This window comes from Zingiber officinale, chromosome 4A (genome assembly GCF_018446385.1).
Source record: "Zingiber officinale cultivar Zhangliang chromosome 4A, Zo_v1.1, whole genome shotgun sequence".
In the NCBI taxonomy this organism is placed as follows: domain Eukaryota; kingdom Viridiplantae; phylum Streptophyta; class Magnoliopsida; order Zingiberales; family Zingiberaceae; genus Zingiber; species Zingiber officinale.
In genome coordinates this window covers 112134832-112153117 of record NC_055992.1, presented here as the reverse complement: position 1 = coordinate 112153117, position 18286 = coordinate 112134832, and the positions used below count along the sequence as shown (strand labels likewise).

General features: G+C 41.5%; 1 long non-coding RNA gene across 1 annotated transcript; it reads left to right on the top strand.

Annotated features, from left to right (window-relative positions):
- The first annotated feature begins 16635 nt into the window (after window positions 1-16635).
- LOC121973559 lies at window positions 16636-18031 on the top strand. Its single transcript, XR_006109658.1, has 3 exons — window positions 16636-16704; window positions 17303-17365; window positions 17861-18031. It is a non-coding gene; the product is annotated as an uncharacterized LOC121973559 (long non-coding RNA).
- Window positions 18032-18286: the final 255 nt, after the last annotated feature.

The window sequence follows — 18286 nt, the reverse complement described above, 5'->3', positions numbered from 1 at the left end:
TATTGAAAGACGCTGAGTTACGCTATACAGGGCTCGAGAAGCTTGCTTACGCTCTAGTCCTCGCTGCCCGGAGGCTTCGGCCTTATTTCATGGCTCACCTCATAATCGTGATGACTAATAGCGCCTCGGGTCGAGTCCTGCTTAACCCTGAAGCATCCGGCCGGTTAATTAAATGGACCACGGAGCTCAGCGAGTTCGACATACAATACCGACCTCGGTCGGCTATCAAAGCACAGACGTTGGCAGATTTCATTACAGAAGTACCAGACCCTGAGCCTGAATCCCCATGGAGGGTATACGTTGACGGCTCGTCCGCCCGACCGGGTAGTGGAGTAGGTATCCTGCTTATATCCCTGAAAGAAGACCGAATGCATCTGTCCATTCGATTGGATTACCGAGCCACCAACAACGAAGCTGAATACGAAGTTCTCATAGCTGGTCTTCAAGCCGCTCGACAAGTCGGGGCCACCAAGGTACTCTTACATTCGGATTCACAGTTGGCAGCCCAGCAGCTGAATGGAACGTTCGAAATCAATAGTGCTTGGCTCAGATTATATGCGGATGCCTTTGAAAAGCTCAGCGCGAATTTCCAGGAGGTCGTTATTCACAAGATACCCCGATCAAAGAACCAAGCGGCGGATGAACTGGCAAAACTGGCTAGCGCGGTGACGCCGATCGTCGCCGGTTGTCTTATCGAGCAGGTCTGCCTAGTGGTGTACATTGATCGGTCAGTAGAAATATCACTTCCGGAAGACTGGAGGGCACCCATCATTAGGTTCCTCTAATCTGGAATCTTACCAGGAGATCGCGAAGCCGAGCGAATTTTGAGAAGGAGAGCCGCTCGGTTCACTATGGTTGGCGAGCAATTGTATAAAAAATCCTTCTCACGTCCTCTGCTCAAGTGTGTGGGTACCGAGGACGCCGAATACATCCTTCAAGAGTTACATAAGGGCTCCTACGGAGGACATCCGGGCGGACGATCGCTGGCGAGGAAAATTATTCTAGCAGGGTATTTTTGGCCAACACTCCAAAGAGATGCGAGCAACGCAGTAGCTACTTGCTTGTCTTGCCAAAAATACAGTAATCTGACTCACCGACCAACCGCCGAGATGAAAACATCCACCGTTTCATGCCCATTCGACCAGTGGGGAATGGACATAGTCGGTCCTTTTCCTATGGCAACCGGTCAGAGAAAATTCCTGCTGGTGGCTGTTGATTATTTTTCAAAATAGGTGGAAGCCGAGCCATTGGCCAAAATAACCGAGCAGATGGTTAAAAAGTTCATCTGGCAGCATATAATTTGTCGGTTCGGCATTCCTCGTCGGCTCATTTCGGATAACGGGCGACAATTCGTTGGTCAGGAGCTCGGAGAATGGTGCAAGGGGTACGACATCGAACAACACTTCACTTCCGTGGCATATCCTCAGAGCAATGGTCAAGCCAAAGTATCCAATCGGGAGATCCTGCGAATTCTTCGGGTTCGCACTACAACAAAATCGCTCATAGACATCAGTGGAACAACATCGGTTTTAGGCTAAAACCGATGTCTTTGAGTATTTTACACCGGTTTTTCTAAAAACCAGTGTCTATGAGCGCAGATTTTAGCTCATAGACATCGGTTTTTTAGGCGATGTCTATGAGCGCCCTTTTTTTGGTTAATAGACATCGATTTTAACATCGGTTTTTAAAATCCGATGTTAATGAACCCAAATAAAATATTTTAATTTTTCCCCACAAGCCAAAATCTACACACTGTGAATTCCCTCCAAACCTAAATCTTTATCCCGCCCTTCCTCCGCACGACATCTCTCTCGCGATAACCTAAACCTCCGACCATCCGACCATCCGACCATCTCTCTCAGCTTAAACCTAAATCACCGACCATCTCTCTCAACCTCATCTCCCTCTTCCCCCTTCCTAGATCGACGCCTTTTCCTCTCCCGATCAGGATCAAGACACGACGCCCTTGCTTCTCCTTCCAACCACACCGCATCTTCTCCAACTCCTCCCTTTGGTTGAGAAGAGGAAGCCTTCTTTGCATTCTAGTAGTTTTTCCAACTACTGTTATTGTTTGTTGTTTGTGTGTAATTTTCGACTTCAGGATCTAAAAGAGAGATGGCGTCCAATTTCATCGCCAATGGTGACGATTTGAAAGAATAAAAAAGAGAGATGGTCGTCCAATTTCATCGCCAATGGCGACGATTTGAAGGAGGAGGAGCACCACCACCACCACCGCCACAGCCACCATCAACAAGGGTCGTTGCTGCGGGGCGCAAGGCGGACTTTGTAGACCAACTCCTCCTCTGCTTGCGGCGCCGTGAAGTGCATGTGTGCTCCGACTACGCACGCCGGTTCCTTCAAGTGCCGCCTTCACAGGGCGAACTTCCACGGCCACGCGCCGCCCTCTTCGACCTCGATCCCTCCCCCTCGGCCTCCCTTGAACTCCTCCACCACCCACCAATCCGCCATCGCGATTCTTCCGTCCATTCTCATCCGGAAAAATCCGCTCTCTTCCCAACCATCATCGCTCCGGTGCTTCGTCCGGTGGATCTCTTCGAGTGCCGGCGAAGAAGACGAGTCGTCAGCTGACTTTGTCTGATCTCTTCCAGCGCTTGGCAACAGACGTAGTCGCTGAGAAGCATATTTTTCTACCTCTTGTTCTGCCAGGTACTGCTCTTCCCTGTTCCATCTCAATTCGTTCTTGGGTGCTTACGAGGGAGACTAGCGCAATTTTCATGAGTGAATAAATGGGTTCCTGTTAGGTTGTTGTTTGGAAGGGAACTCCTCGAGTTCCATGACTTCCTCAATTTGTCCTGTTCGTTCAAGGATCGCTTTGTAGTTTTGTGCGAATGAACTATTTGATGATATGCTTCAAAGAGATCTGCCTTCTTTTTTACGAAGTGACATGTTACGAAAACTTCTGTATGCGCACAATGAAGTGGATGGGTTTGGACTAGGTGCTAAAATATGTGCTGATGTGGTACGATGAATTTGATTTTAGTTGAACGGGAGGCCTTAGGATTGATCGTCTCCATATGAAGCTAGATTTCATATTTATTACATGCTTTGTATGTGTTTCCGTGGTTAATTGGTTAGTAATTCTGTGGAGATTTGCAAGTTCCATGGCCTGCCCTTCTTATACAGTGCTGTTTTGCGCTCGAACGTGGCATGGATCATGCAAGTTCCTTGTTTCAGAGGCAACTGTCCCGTTATGGGACAGTGGCTGATTCTTAGTTAAATGGAACAATTGAAACATGGCCTGTGAATTTAGAAAGTACATGGATAGTGCACATATGCTTCAAAGAGATCTGCCTTCTTTTTTACGAAGTGACATGTTACGAAAACTTCTGTGGGCGCACAATGAAGTGGATGGGTTTGGACTAGGTGCTAAAATATGTGCTGATGTAGTACGATGAATTTGATTTTAGTTGAACGGGAGGCCTTAGGATTGATCGTCTCCATATGAAGCTAGATTTCATATTTATTACATGTTTTTTTAATTGCAATGACATATTTCCCTTTTGTGAATTGAAGCCAATCATAGACACTTGCATAGTTGTGTATATGTGGTAAACTTTCAATTGAATTGGACTTTATTTATGTGTTTCATTAATTTAGATTTCATCATTTTTTTGGGATATTTTCCAATTGTAGGCATCTATATAGAAAGATGCAGGAAAAGATGTTGCTGCAAGATTTCAGATTGGTGGATCCAGTGCCTGTGGAATATGTACCATCAAGAAATCAGAATAGAGATTTCATCCAAGAATAGTTGAATAAAAGGGCTTGTTACTTAAGCAGTAGGCTAATTGGTACCTCATCTGGTCAATTGGTTGTTGTGCCATGCAACGTTGGGTGAGTAAATGTTATATATCACTCTCACTTGCATATTTTGAGAACTTGCAAGATACATATATACACTAATTATATTTCTTTGTGTAGTTTTCACTGGATTTTGACTATCATCAATGTTGAGAAGGAGATTATTTTTTTGTTGGATCATCTTAGTCACCGCATTCGTGATCAAGATTGGAAATATGTTGTCAACATGTAAGTTTTTTGGCTTCTTTTCTTACCTTTGTTGAAACATGTAAGTATTTTGATGTGGCAATACAATTCCCACGGGTTATATGCATGTAGGGCCTTGAAAATGTATAATGCGGAGGCTGGAAGGAAAGGGAAAAAACAACCAACATGGGTAGCTGTCAAGGTATGTCCTTTTGATTAGCAACTGTTTCACTATCCTTGATGGAGTTATTCCAATATTTCTTTTCTAACATAGGCTCCTCAACAACCGGATGCAGAGCAATGTGGTTTCTATATCATGCGATATATGAAAGATATAATTGAAAATTTTGGGGTTGACCACAAGGATTCACTTCAAGCAATGGTAATAATACAATATTTACCCCTGGTGATTTTGATAATTTTGATTTAGTTTCCCTGGTGCTTGCTATGATTTTTTGATACAAACCGGATGCTATGCTTTTGTTACAATGATTTTTTTTATACAAACCGAATGCTATGCTTTTGTTACAAACCATATACTAGTTGGAGACTAAATGATTGCCTAAGAAGAAAGGAATTAGAGATTAGGAGATGCAGTGAGTAGAGTGGCTGGATAAGCTATCTTAAATGGTAACCTTAGGATTAAAGGATTGATACTCGAATTTAACCTAACCTATTAAGATAAATGGGTAATCAATACTAATCCTTATTTTGATTATTTAAATGTTGGGCTCCTGTTTCATAGCAAAAGGTACATTTTGTGACTCTAAACTAAGTTTTTTTTTTATTGTTTAAGTGTATTTTCTGAATTTTGAGAACCAATTTTTTTTTGTACATCTACCATCAAGTATGACCCTACTTTATTAGATGCTATCATGTTTCTTTTTTTGCTTCAATTGACAATCTGGTGGTTCGCAGAATCTGGAGTGTGGACAATCTGTTAAGGTTGTCTTTAATCAGATTTCGATTGTGCTACTAGAGATTCATAAATGAATATTTGTCAATCTAATCAGCTGGTTTGGCTTAAGAATAAGATCAGTAATAGCCAACCAAAGTCTAGTAAAAATGCCCTCAAAAGTAATTAGAGTGGCCGAAAAGAGGGAATTAGAATTGGAGAAAGAGATGTTGATTATTAAGGATATCAATGTATATATTAGTCTCTTTCTCTCTTTCCTAACAACTTAGCTTTTAAGATAAATAGTCAGCCAATCAAATTTGAGAGAAAAAGAGAGGAGAACCTTCACTAGTGCAATTACCGACCATGCACCACTCTTGTTGTCCGCTGTGCTGTAAGGCAGAGTTGACAGATGTAAGTGTGATATGTTAGGATCTTTATGTTCTTGAATTTGGGATCGTTTCCAAGGTTTTTCTGAAGTAAAATTGCTGCTTAGGATCTCAGTGTCCTATCATAATCGATTTTTCTGAGTTTTGTGACCTTGTGCCCGATGATTACAGTAATTGGCTAGTTTGCATTAAGAAAATTCCCTGCTCTTGATAAGAAAGACGACCATTAAATAGCTTCATGATTGTGAATACTTCATTACTTGTAAATTAACCAGATATACACTTTTCAATTGATCTGTTACAGTAAAAGCCAGTAATAGAAACTACTTAACCAGATATACACTTTTAGACCCCCATCTTCATGCACATGGCTAACTGTAACCCGCAAGGTCTTCTGACTTTGTGTTTTTCAGTTCAGGGTCTACTAGTTCACTTATCTCTTCTGGGTTTTGAAGATACTTTGTGGCCTGTATAACATAGAAGAACAATGAGCCGTGGAAATATAGCATGAATCTACTAATATGAATCACAAACTGTTGGATCAAGAAGGATATATCTTGAGACTAGCGAACCCAAAGGGCAAACAATGTTATGTCTTTTCCAACTAATGAATCTCCAAAGGGAAGATAATGTTGAAAGAAACTTGTGATTTGCAGCGAGGCTATGGTTTCCTCAGTTGGGATGTGATAAGGTAGCTAAATAGAGGTAATACAACCTTTAACTTACCCTGACTATTGTATGAACTGATTAGAGGGCTTGTTGAGAATTAAGCTTCTAAACTACATGGAACAAATGATTATCGGAAGTTTGTAGGAAATAAGAACAAATTTGGGTTTATGCCCTCAGTATCTGTTACAAGAAGCTGATGCTGTTTTTGAGTATCAAATATTTTCAAATATGCATCTTACCCAATTTATCAGACACCCTCTTTCCTTGCAATATGGAGGTCTTCCACTGATTATTTCCAGTAAAACTACTCCAAAAGCAAAGATGTTAGCTTGAATTTCCATTTCTTGTTGCTCTCGAGGAACATTATATTCTGGAAGAGAGACTCTGCTGAAGTAACCAGCACTTTTCTTAGATTCTGAGAAAATAATTTTCCAGCTCTCAAAATCAACCAACTGCAAAAGAAATGTAAGAGAGTTTTATAATCTTAATCCATTCCGCTAATACAAAGATGTGAAAAAACAGAAACCAAGTTAGCAGCAAAAATCACTGAAGGAATTATCTGGGAAAGATGAAAGTCGCAAAAAAAGGGCGCAGTTGCCTTTTGATTCACTGCATATCAACCCACCTTGTGTTTGCCTGCTTCATTGATTGCGTGGTGATGGTGAATTTTATAGCTTTTGCTCCTTATTGTTCTTCTATGCTTCCTTCACTGTTATATTCGTTATCTTCCACAGCAGCCTTTAAAAACTCAGTATTCTATTTTATTTGATACATGCACACATTTGTTTTAGTTATTTGACATATGGTGGATTTATGTGTTTTTACAGTTTACAAATCTCAAGTACTCCAGAGTTGAAATTGATGAAGTGCGGTTCGAGTGGGCTGAATGCATGCTAGATTACATTTGAGACAGTTGTACCTTGATGTGTTAACAGAATGTTATACTTTGATTTTAATATCTATTAGCTAGCTTTTGATGTAAAAAGAATGTTTGGGTATTTTATGGATATTGTTGTAAGAAGATTATTTATATAATTTGTGAATATTTGTGTATTTTATGGATGTTATTGAATGAAGAATATTTGTACAATTTGTGAATATTTGTGTATTTTTTTTTATTATTGTCGGTTTTAAAATCAAATCTATAAAAAATATACATATTACATCGGTTTTCCACCGATGTAAAACCGGTGTTATAAAGTAATATTACATCGGTCATTTACCGCTGCCAAAACTGGTGTTATTAATATACAATATTACATCGGTTTTACACCGTTGATGAAACGGTGTCGTTAAGTGATACTACACCGGTTAATAGCCGATTCGAAGACCGGTGTCGTTAAGTGATACTACACCGGTTTTAACCTGATGTCTAAAATGGCAGACTTTTAACATCGGCTTCATAGACATCGGTCGAAAATCAAATAGACACCGGTGGAAAACCGATGTCTATGAGCGATTTTGTTGTAGTGTTGACTCGATCACATGGGGGGCAGCTGGGTAGATGAGCTACCCAGTGTGTTATGGGCATTGCAGATGACTCCTAAGGAAGGAACTGGCTTCACGCAGTTCCATTTAGTATATGGAGGAGAGGCGGTCGTCCCAGTCGAAGTCCGGATTGAGTCCGATCGGGTGCTCTGCTACGACGAAGAAAACGGGGAAAGGCGACGGATGGAGCTCGACATGGTTGACGACACGCGTGACAAAGCGACCGCCCGGCTAACAGCTTATAGACAAAGGATGCGACAAAACTATAATCGTCGGGTTATCCCCAGAGCTTTCTAGGTGGGCGACCTTGTTTGGAAAAGGGTCAAGCCGGTTGGGGACATCAAAAAGCTTGAAGCTCCATGGACGGGTCCATTCAGAGTCTTAGAAAGACTGCGGTCGGGTGCATACTATTTGGAGGACGCGGAAGGAACGAGACTGGATAGACCATGGAGCGCAAATCACCTCCAACCTTACAGAGCCGGATGAGAGGTGAGCGAATGAATTCATGTACACGTGCATGTATGTATGTTCCCTTGGACGCAGGAAGAAAACAATTGGATCTCCTCTAAACCCCTTCCTATCAAGCGCTTCATCGACGGTCGAGCGGCGGCCTTAAACCCTCGCTTCATAGACGGTCGAGCTGCGGCCTTAAACCCTCGCTTCATCGACGGTCGAGCGGCGACCTTAAACCCTCGCTTCATCGACGGTCGAGCGGCGACCTTAAACCCTCGCGTCATCGACGGTCGAGCGGCGACCTTAAACCCTCGCTTCATCGACGGTCGAGCGGCGACCTTAAACCCTCGCGTCGAGCGGTGACCTTAAACCCTCTCTTCATCGACGGTCGAGCGACGACCTTAAACCCTCTCTTCATCGACGGTCAAGCGACGACCTTAAACCCTCGCTTCATCGACGGTCGAGCGGCGACCTTAAACCCTCGCTTCATCGACGGTCGAGCGGCGACCTTAAACCCTCGCTTCATCGACGGTCGAGCGGCGACCTTAAACCCTCGCGTCATTGACGGTCGAGCGGCGACCTTAAACCCTAGCGTCATCGACGGTCGAGCGACGACCTTAAACCCTCGTGTCATCGACGGTTGAGAGGCGACCTTAAACCCTCGCGTCATCGACGGTCGAGCGGCGACCTTAAACCCTCGCTTCATCGACGGTCGAGCGACGACCTTAAACCCTCGCGTCATCGACGGTCGAGCGGCGACCTTAAACCCTCGCGTCATCGACGGTCGAGCGGCGACCTTAAACCCTCGCGTCATCGACGGTCGAGCGGCGACCTTAAACCCTCGCGTCATCAACGGTCGAGCGGTGACCTTAAACCCTCGCCTCATCGACGGTCGAGCAGCGACCTTAAAATCTCGCGTCATCGGCGGTCAAGCGGAGACTTTCAACTCTTGCGTGATCGATCGACAAGTAAAAGCAAGACGATCGCCTAAGTATATTCAAAGATGAGCAAAATATTGAAGAAAATCATCATAGATAAGATAGAAACAAGTCACGTCATAAGGGTTTATGCCAACCGGATACCCATGGTGGCCGACTAATACAATCCAAAAAGTCACTTGGTGAATAAGGGGGCGTTCGAGGGTTCACTCCAAATAATCCAAAGCATCGTCAGGGATGGAGGCATTAAGCTGGTCGCGATCAATTGTGGAGCTGGGCAGATCGGCAGGTAGATGCCCCTTTTTCTTGAGTTGGTTGAAAATGTTCTCCATGGCGCAGCCGAAGAGTCGGAGAGCGCGGTCAACGAACTTATTCACGAAAGTGTCGGATTGAATGTAAGCCACCTTCATCATTTCGAATCGGCTGGGCTCATTTTCTTTGTGGGTCTCCAGGGCCGACCGGGTGCTCTCTAGATCTGCCTTCACCATCACAAGGTCGGCGTCCTTGTCGGATAGCTGGCTTCTCAGAGTGGCTTCCTCAGACTCGCGAGCCTGCCGCTCGGATAACAGCAGACCTTCAACATTTTTTAACTTGTCTTCGGTTTGCTTTAATTTCTGCTCGAGAGCCTGGGCTTCCACATTCTTCTTCTTCAAATCCTCAACAACCCTTTGCTTGCGGTTGGTGGCCAGGGTGATCTTGCCTTCAAAGGTGGATATCTCTTTCTTAAGTCGGTCAATGTACCCGACTTGCTCAGCGCTCTTGCCTCGCTCGACAATCAGTAGTTCCTCGCTCTTAGCCAAGTCGGCCTGCAGTTGAGCCACCTGGGTGTCATTTAAACCATGAGTGGTGCCCGGCTGGCCGGGGGCTTCCTGTAACCGTTTTAGCTCATCCTCCACAAAGGCGAGCCTCTGGCTCATAGTCAGGTCGTCCACCCAAAACTGTGGAAGTCAAAAGCAGAAGCAGAAGTGGGTCAGAAGCAAGGCTAAATTAATAAGTGCGGAAGTCAAAAGTGAAACTTACCCCGGTGATCTGCTTAGTATAACTGTTTGCTAACACGCCAGGAGGGACGGCGGCCGCCCGGGCGCGGGCATCTTCCCATATCTCCGCCAAGTGGCCTTTGATGATAATCCGGTGTTCAGTCTGATAAGCAGAGCCGCCCGGCGCTGAAAGGTCTTCAGTAGGAAGGTGGAGCGTGGCCGTAACGTGTCTCCGATGAGCCGTGGCCGGATGGGAAGAGACCGATCGGCCCGCGCGAGTGGAGGTGGGTATGGGGTTGATGCTTGACCTCAAGATGCGGCCTTGAGCCGATAAGGGTGGCAGACTAACGGCAGGAGAGTCGACGAGAGGGTCGGAAGGTGTGCGGTCGGACGAGACGTGGACGACCTCCGACAATATCGGGCCATAAACGCTAGTCCGATTGGCTACCCTTTCAACTGAAGATGCAGAGCAAGCAGCTTTTTTTCGCCCAACGCCTTTTGCGTGCATTCTCGAGCGGCGCCTCAGATTGTGAGCCCTCCTCCGGAACAAGTTGAGCCGCCGTAGGCTCTGCGATTGGCGCTTCCACCGCCGCTGAGCCGACCGACACTACGTTCGACTCCCCTCCAGCTTCCTGAGTAAGCCCTTGATTGGGTATTAGCGGTTCGGGGAGATCTGATGGTTGAAACCCCCGCTCAGCCAAGACTTCAACCACTACCTTGTCAACATCGGCAGTGGTGAGCTTCGATTGTCCGATCAAGAGTGCCCTCATCATGATGTCAGCTGCAAAAATAAAGAGAGAAATCAGTTAGATAAATATGAAAAAGGTAAAGGGATTATGTACCTATGTTGACTGGCTCGGACGGGCTGATCAGACTAAGGCCAAAAAGTGCCAAAACTCCCTCCTCCAGCAACTTGTGAATGTTGAACTTCTGGCCAGCCAGCATGGAGGCAGCAAGCAAGTAAGTAGGAGTATTCTTGTACCGAGGCAACGAGGGTTGAGGACCCAGTGAAAGTTGCCAAGTAGTTTGGAAGGAAGGTCAATCGGGGAAGTGTACATAGAAGAAGTATTCTCTCCAATGCTTATTGGAGGAAGACATCCTATCAAAAAAGACCAAGCCCGGTCGAGCTTGTAAGAGGAAAGTGCCTGGCTGATCGGATAGCTTGGGGTAATAAAAAAAGTGGAAGATCGAAGGGGTTAGAGGAATGCGATGTAGGCGGAATAAGATAATTACCCCGCATAGGAGGCGGAAGGAGTTGGGGACTAACTGAGAAAGGGATAGACCGAAGTATCTACAAACATCAAGGATGAAGGGATGAAGAGGAAGCTGCAGATCGGCAGTAAATTGGTCGCGGAAGAAGCAGACACAGTCGGTCGGCGGAGCGGAAGGACGATCGGTGGCTAGTGGGACATGTATCTCGTAGCCAGGAGGGAGTTCAAAGGTATTGGCTAGGGTTCGGGCATCATCCTCATCGAACCGCGACTCCATAGTCTCATACCAAGAACCCGAAGAAGAGGAAGGCTGCGATGTACTAGCCATGATAAAAGGGAGAGAACGAGAAGAGTCGGGAGGAATTGCAAAAAGAAAAAGAAGGCAGAAGCAAGAACAGGAGCCCACCAGAAAATCACAAAGGACCGAGCAGTAAGGGGTTATAGAAGAAGACAATGGACTCACCCGGAATAGGAATGACAGGGAGCAGAAGGATTTGCTGAAGAACACGAGGAGTTCGCCAGAGAACATGAGGAAAATCGCTAAAGAGCACGAATGAAGTTGCCGGAAACAAAAGCAAGAAAGAGAGAAGACGGCGATGATAAGCTTATAAACACCACGAGACCTCGCTTAACCGTTCGATAGACCGCACGAACACCTAGAGGCAGATCTGGCCGTTCAAATTCAAACAGCCCAAAGGTCATATCCCAAAGGGTCACGGCAAACGTACGGTGGCAGAGGACAATGCGTGGCGTGCCTCGATAGGGCAGTTGCCAGAGTAATTAAGGAAGCATGCGACACAATTGCGTGATACGATTTCCGAGAGATTTTGTGGAGATCGCCCAGGCAAAAGCTCCCTAAGCCGATTAAGCAAATTATACAGCTCAGACAGTCGTTCGTCCCTGCCGATCGGCTAGCCGAGAGCACCCCGTCGAAAGGAAAATCAAGGCCAGATAACCGAGCGCTGGCCAAGAGGCATAGTTGATCGAAAGACCCAGCAAGAGATTGTCTTTTCGCACCAGTTAGTCCAGTCAGTCGGATTTATAGCCTCCTTTGACTAGACTTAAGGGGGAGGCATGTGATCCGGTGATGACCTAGGGGGGCCTACTGCCGAGGAGGTTCAACGTTCGGATGGTCGTCAAAGTCAAAGGGCGGTCGGCTAAGAGACTAGCCGGACCAAAGTCTCCATGGGCCGAGCGACAGGAGGAGTTTGTAGCGGTGAGGCCGAGCCCGCAACCCGATCAACCTAAAGAATTCAAAGAAGGCGGGCCGAATATAAGGTGGGTCGGGGAAAGAGATACTCATGCCGATCGGAATAGAGATACCCGTCGAAGACCAAAGAGTGAGCCGGCCGGATAGACCCAAGGAAGTGACAGCAGATTAACGACTGACATTTAAGAAGGGAAATATGTCTTAACATCCTTTTGGGAGTCGATGCCGCCGGCTGACGGCGCGAATGGACAGGAAATCGTACGTAAGAAGATCGCGCCGCCTTGGCATAAATGCGTCCGCCCCGTTAAGGTAAGGTGTCAGGGATCCTTTCGCGATGTTAGCTATTGAGGAAAGCTTAGGAAGTCACGTCTGCCCGGGAAGTGTGTAGTCAACCCATCGAAGCTCTATATAAGAAGAGGAGTAGTCACCCGCGGAGGTACGCGCAGATACATCTCTGAGCACCACCATTCACTTCTTCATTTCTTTCATTTCTCTTCCTGCCGTTGTGTGACTTGAGCGTTGGAGGGCCGTCGCCGGAAACCACTTCCCGGCTTGGCACTAACGACTTGTGATTGCTGGAGCGAGGCGTTTCCACCGCGCACGGAGATCCACATCAGCGGTATTTCCCGGCAGCCGTTCACTCAGCTTCGGGGCAGGATCAATTCATATTTTTTATATTATAAAAATTTACTAATAGTATTAACTGCGAATAATATATCATACTAAATAATCATACATAATAAAAAATTCAAAATTTTCAATCTCATATGTGGTTAAGGAAATTGCTTTGGTTTTTATTTAGGATCTTCACTAGTTTCTCTAAATTTATATAAAATGTCTATTATTTGTGGATCTTGATATTTTATTACTTTAACACTTTAAAGATGACTTTCCAACTTATCTGTGACCATTTAAAATTAAATTAGAAATATGGTCTTGCAAAAAAGAAATAATCTTTTTATAGAAGAAGAAAATAATGAGTAAATATATTGTATAACATCAAAAAATATTATAACACTAGGATAAGAACTAATCATATTACAAAGTACTAAATTAAGACTATGACAATCACATGACATATAAAAAGCTCTAGAATTTATATCTAATAATTTTTTTGTACATCTTGTTGTTTATTTTTATATTAGATCAATTATCATATCTTTATCCTCTTATGTCATTTACATCAAGTTCAAAAAACTTTATTATACTAATAAGTGTACCAAAAAGAACTTTCCCTTATATATCATTTACTTTTTAAAATTCTATAAAATATTCTTTTATTTTGATCGGACATGTTGAAATATTTACACATTTCAATATAAGTGATATTTATTTTTGATGACTTATATCTGGAGTACAATCAAGTGTAATTGAAATGTAGTTTACTTTTTTTTTTTAAACTATAATACATTTTATTTGGAATCCTAATATATTTATTAACTCATTTTTGTATATTATGACAAAGATAATAATTATGAATTTCACCATTCACTACAATAAAAAAAGTGAATACACAACACTTAAAAGACAACGCTTTTTGTCAAAAGTGTTGTCTTTTTTGTTTTTACAATACTTTTAGTGAAAATCGTTGTATTTTTTTCTTCATACTAATAGATAATGTTTTTTTTAAAAAAATCGTTGTCTATTAATGATTTTTATGAGTCAAAGATAACACTTTTTGAAAAACGATGTTTATTAATTTTTTTTAATGTATATAACAATGATTTTTAAAAAACATTGTGTATGAGCAAGCCTTCATCTAAATATGGGATGATCTAAATCCTTGAATGCAATTAAGGAGTAGAAATCCTATGTTTTTCACTTGATAGCCACCTCTTCTCCTGATCTCATCTCACACACTCGTCTCCTCCCGAAGTCACCACCTCAACTCTTCTTCCTTTCTATCGCCCACCACCAAGGCCGGTGGCGTCAGCCCCTCTCCTTACCGTCGCTGGCCAGCTATATATCCCTCTCCCCCTCATCCCCATCTTCTCTGACCACACAAGAAGGCTGCCCCACCTCCTCTCTTCGTGAGGCAAGTGGCGGAGCTTGGCTCAACTGAATCCATCGCCAATCTTGTCCTTGAGGCTACTAAAAGAGATATAACAGAATTATCCAAATTGACCGGATCAAATTACCAAATCAAATCATATTAGTATTTGGATTATTCTAATAATTCTATTATAATTATTCTCAGAATTATTCTTAGAATAATTCTGTTATTTATTTATTAGTTATTTGACCAAGTACTTTTTGAACATTATATATTGTATTGTCCTTAGGGCAAATATCAATGAACAACAGATTTTATTATTCTCATCTTATTTCTTCCTCTCTCCCTATTCTTCCTCTTACATGGTATCATAGCCATCTCTCTCTCTCTCTCTCTCTTTTTATCTTCCCTCAATTTCTTGAGGCGGAGATCGTATAAACGGCGAATTTTAAATTTTTCCCTTAAGCCTCTTATTTTCTCCTACGTGTTTTAATTTTTTTTTCTTCTCTATTTTTCAGAACAAACGAAAAATACTTATTTTCTTCCGCTGCCAACCCCTTTGCTTCTCTTTCCTCTTCCTTAATCTCTATTTTTTTTCCACTACCATCGGACAAGTTATTTTTTACTTTAGATGTCAAATACTCGACGACATCAAAGCGGCCAAAAGCAAAGTCCAGACCAATGTCAAATTTGTCACATCGTTGGTCATACTGGAAATATATGCCCTAAAAGACTTGATTGGTCTAGGGTAAAATGTCAAATTTGTCTTGGAATTGGACATTTTGGTATTCAATGTCCTAGTCCATTTGATTCAAATTTCATTGGTGGTCCTACAGCCTCAAGACAACCATCTATTTCACAAGTATATCCTAAAGTTCTTTCGTCTGTGCCTACTTGTGGTAAAAACCCAGAGTTCTCATCTACTGATTGGTATATTGACAATATTGGAGCAACATATCTTACAGCAAATCCAATCTTTCATGCTCGTACAAAACATGTGGAAATTGATTTTCATTTTGTTCGTGAACATGTGGCAACTCAGCAGTTATCCGTCTCTTATATTTCTGCTGAAGATCAAATCGCTGACATCTTTACTAAGCCACTATCCAGACAACGTTTCAACAAGTTAGCAAGCAAACTCAACGTCAGAGATCTCCCGTTGAGTTTGTCGGGGGGTAAAAGAGATATAACAGAATTATCCAAATTGACCGGATCAAATTACCAAATCAAATCATATTAGTATTTGCATTATTCTAATAATTCTGTTATAATTATTCTCAGAATTATTCTTAGAATAATTCTGTTATTTATTAATTAGTTATTTGACCAAGTACTTTTTGAACATTATATATTGTATTGTCCTTAGGGCAAATATCAATTAACAACAGATTTTATTATTCTCATCTTATTTCTTCCTCTCTCCCTATTCTTCCTCTTACAGCTACCTCCCATCCCTCTCTTTTCACCTTCACCAAGATCCTCACCATCCCCAACCTCTCAAAGATTCCCTTGATGACCACCACCTTCTCTATTCCTTTCATGTTTGCTAATCTTAACCTTCATACTGCTTCTATTCGCTACTTCAGCTTCTGGCATCACAGTATTCGTGGTATCTGGATGTGCCTCTCTTGTTTGCCTGCGGCACATAGAAAAATTACCAAAGTAAGTGTTCCTTCTTTTTTTTCCCCAAATTTGATGCAGCATCTAGATTCTAATTTCTGAGATTCTTCTCGACTTAGTTATTTTCGACAGATGAGTGCACATTTAATGGGCATACTTGATATGCTCCAAAATGTTTAAGATTCATAAATATGATTTCTTTCTTCTTCTTAATTTTTTGTTTGGAGAAAAAGAGTGGAAAAGTTAAATCATTCTATTTGTGTAATAACATGCTGTTGAATGAAAGGTGAAGTTGCCTTGGACGTATGAGTTCCGTGCTTAACTTTTCAATGATAACATTGCTAAAAATGTAATACAATCTTGGAAAACATGTATGGTTTTGATGATTTGCACATTAATTTCTTTTCTCACTATAACTGACAACATAATAAAGTTATCTTTTATCATATTAAAAAAAATAGAATCTTTTTCAGCTGCGAACCAACTTATACGGACCATGTTTCTTGTCACATTCTTATCTAAGTGAGATCCATAATTGGCGTTTGTGTTTAGTTTATTGGTTCTTTAGCAATGTTATGTAGAACTTGATATCTTTTACTATAAAAGATGCTTCCTTTTTGAAGTTTGATAGGTTCTTGAATAATTATGCTAGTTTTCATTAGTCCCAAGCAATAACAAATGCTGATGGTGATCATACAAATTATTTTTGCATAATTTATTTCAATTCCTTTCTAAGTTGGCAATATCTACTCTCATTTTAGGTAATGCTCATAGCCTTCCAGTTATGTTGCCTGATCAAGTTTGTAAGTTGAAGCAGCTAATTAGTGTATTAGCACTCATTGAAAATGAAAAGGTATATATGAGTATGACATTTACCATTTAGTAGTCTATAGTTTCACTATAATTGTGTACTATTAAGTCATAATTGTGTCTAGTTTACATTCTTCATATTTATTTGTGTACTATTAAGTCATTCCTTTATAGAACTACTGAAAGCACAGGAAATAGGTTGAATTGATAAGTTATGAAAAGAAGCGCATCAAGAAACTCTTGATCTATTGCTTAGCTAGTGACTCCAAAAGCTTAAATTGGTTGTAGTTTATAAAAATTGGCTATAATTGTTGGTAAGATGTGAATGCCTTGGTTATAAAATTCCTAGATTACTTTGGGCTTTCAAACATCAAGTAATCAGATTTATGTTCTTGTGGGGGAAAAAAGGCTGAGAAATAACTGGAAGAGCATCTAATGATTTCCAATTGGGTAGCATGTAATGATTTGTTTCCTGTTTAACTGACTAAAACCATTAGCATAAAAATCCTTACATCTTGCCAGAATTTTTTTAATAGCTTCATGATTTCGTAACTTCTTTTTAGACATTATCTTAGCATAGATGGCTACCCTTCTTTTCACCTTTGTAATTCTTTAATATGTTTCCAATTCTTTATTTACAGGGCATGAAGCTACTGCCAATAGGAAGAAAAAGCTCACTATCTTTAGTCCTCTATTCTTCAGTTGTGAGTTCCATGACTTAATGTAATAACAAAAAGTTGCAAGTTTCATTCATTTGGGGTTGGCAATTCTACAAATTTACACTTGCGAGTTCCATGACTTAATGTGATAACAAAAAGTTGCAAGTTTCATTCATTTGGGGTTGGCAATTCTACAAATTTACACGTGCAACTATTCTTTCTGTTTTAATTCTGTGCCATCTTTATTTGCTTTTGATAGTTAGGTATCGGGATCTATCTGTTTTAATTCCGTGTCATCTTTATGTTGCTTATTGATAATCTAGATAAGCATACATCCTTGAAAATAAATGATGTATCTAAGTGTCAATGCTCTTGTATTATGTTAAAACTGTCATGGAAGATTTACTTACTACTGATTATCTTGAATAAAATTAACACTATCTATGTACGCCCAAGTAGTTTGGTTGAGGGTGCCCCATAGATTGGGATCTAATCTAGTCCACTAAATGCTAATGTCTAATGTAGCTACTGTTTATGCAGAGAAAAGAAGAAAAGAGAAGATAGATTAGCATCTCAGAAGGCTAATGAGGCCATCATGCAGTTCGTAGGAGACTTTGTAGCATTGACTTTGTAGCATCACACCATGAACTAGGTCGTAGCTAGTTCTTGTTTGAATATGGACTTGTCAATTCTTGTCTTTGAATCTGGAACCAGGCCATAGACATTTTTGTTCATTTCTATCTTTTGAATTTGGACATATCAATTATCTTCAAATCTTGTTGAATTATGTTGACAGTACTATCATCATTTTAAAATTATATACCTAGTTTTTATGTAGACTGTGCATGTACCTCTCTTTTTATATATATATATATATATATATATATATATATATATATATATATATATATATATATATATATAATTTTGATATGTCATGACTCTGATATATATATAATTTTAATT